Source organism: Ursus americanus, unplaced genomic scaffold (genome assembly GCF_024610735.1).
Source record: "Ursus americanus isolate L20-20 unplaced genomic scaffold, mUrsAme1.1.p SCAF_88, whole genome shotgun sequence".
Taxonomy (NCBI): Eukaryota; Metazoa; Chordata; class Mammalia; order Carnivora; family Ursidae; genus Ursus; species Ursus americanus.
Window position 1 is genome coordinate 667,744 of NW_028273670.1, and position 2,396 is coordinate 670,139.

Sequence of the window (2,396 nt, forward strand, 5' to 3'; positions counted from 1 at the left end):
CCACGGCCCTGAGACCCCTTTGCAAAAAGCCGGCTTCCCACGGAAACAGTTTTCCTGAGGTGCAGACCCTATCCCAAGTGGTTGTGGCAAGGTAAAGCAAATGCCCTCCACTTCTCTGGAAGAAACCACAGTGCCCAGCCATGTTCTAAGCCCTCCCATCCTCCCTGGGCTTCTGGCAGCAGGAGTGAAAAGAGAGGAGCAGAGCACTGGGACCCGTTTGACAAAAACCGGCTTCCCACGGGAAAGTCTTTCTCCACGTGCAGACATGCTCCCAGGTGCCTGTGGCAAGGGGAAGGAAATGCCATACACTGACCTGGAAGAGACCACAGGGCCCAGGCACAGTCTGAACCCTTCCCTCAACCCGGCGGTTTTGCTAGCAGGAGTTCAAGCCCAAGGAACACAGCCCGGAGAGCCCTGGGGCAAAAACGGCTTCTGACGAACAATAGGTGCTTGCTGTGGAACACCTACTCCAAGTGGGGGTAGCCAGCTCAACAAAATGCCACACACCCAGGTGTAAGAAACAACATTGCCCAGGCATGGTCTAAGCCCCTCACCTCGTCCCTGTGCTTTGGGGAGCCGGAGGGACACCCGAGGCCCACGGCCCTGAGACCCCTTTGCAAAAAGCCGGCTTCCCACGGAGACAGTTTTCCTGAGGTGTAGACCCTCTCCCAAGTGGTTGTGGCAAGGTAAAGCCAATGCCCTCCACTTCTCTGGAAGAAACCACAGTGCCCAGGCATGTTCTAAGCCCTCCCATCCTCCCTGGGCTTCTGGCAGCAGGAGTGAAAAGAGAGGAGCAGAGCACTGGGACCCGTTTGACAAAAACTGGCTTCCAACGGGAAAGCCTTTCTCCACGTGCAGACATGCTCCCAGGTGCCTGTGGCAAGGGGAAGGAAATGCCATACACTGACCTGGAAGAGACCACAGGGCCCAGGCACAGTCTGAACCCTTCCCTCAACCCGGCGGTTTTGCTAGCAGGAGTTCAAGCCCAACGAACACAGCCCGGAGACCCCTGGGGCAAAAACGGCTTCCGATGAACAATAGGTGCTTGCTGTGGAAATCCTATCCCACGTGGGGGTAGCCAGCTCAACAAAATGCCACACACCCAGGTGTAAGAAACAACATTGTCCAGCCATGGTCTAAGCCCCTCACCTCGTCCCTGTGCTTTGGGGACCTGGAGAGACAGCCGAGGCCCACGGCCCTGAGACTCCTTTGCAAAAAGCCGGCTTCCCACGGAAAGAGTTTTCCTGAGGTGCAGACCCTCTCACAAGTGGTTGTGGCAAGGTAAAGCAAATGCCCTCCATTTCTCTGGAAGAAACCACAGTGCCCAGCCATGTTCTAAGCCCTCCCATCCTCCCTGGGCTTCTGGCAGCAGGAGTGACAAGAGAGGAGCAGAGCACTGGGACCCGTTTGACAAAAACCGGCTTCCCACGGGAAAGTCTTTCTCCACGTGCAGACATGCTCCCAGGTGCCTGTGGCAAGGGGAAGGAAATGCCATACACTGACCTGGAAGAGACCACAGGGCCCAGGAACAGTCTGAACCCTTCCCTCAACCCGGCGGTTTTGCTAGCAGGAGTTCAAGCCCAACGAACACAGCCCGGAGACCCCTGCGGCAAAAACGGCTTCCGACGAACAATAGGTGCTTGCTGTGGAACACCTATCCCAAGTGGGGGTAGCCAGCTCAACAAAACGCCACACACCCAGGTGTAAGAAACAACATTGCCCAGCCATGGTCTAAGCCCCTCACCTCGTCCCTGTGCTTTGGGGAGCCGGAGGGACACCCGAGGCCCACGGCCCTGAGACCCCTTTGCAAAAAGCCGGCTTCCCACGGAGACAGTTTTCCTGAGGTGTAGACCCTCTCCCAAGTGGTTGTGGCAAGGTAAAGCCAATGCCCTCCACTTCTCTGGAAGAAACCCCAGTGCCCAGCCATGTTCTAAGCCCTCCCATCCTCCCTGGGCTTCTGGCAGCAGGAGTGAAAAGAGAGGAGCAGAGCACTGGGACCCGTTTGACAAAAACCGGCTTCCCACGGGAAAGTCTTTCTCCACGTGCAGACATGCTCCCAGGTGCCTGTGGCAAGGGGAAGGAAATGCCATGCACTGACCTGGAAGAGACCACAGGGCCCAGGCACAGTCTGAAACCTTCCCTCAACCCAGCGGTTTTGCTAGCAGGAGTTCAAGCCCAAGGAACACAGCCCGGAGACCCCTGGGGCAAAAACGGCTTCCGACGAACAATAGGTGCTTGCTGTGGAACACCTATCCTAAGTGGGGGTAGCCAGCTCAACAAAATGCCACACACCCAGGTGTAAGAAACAACATTGCCCAGCCATGGTCTAAGCCCCTCACCTCGTCCCTGTGCTTTGGGGAGCCGGAGGGACACCCGAGGCCCACGGCCCAGAGACC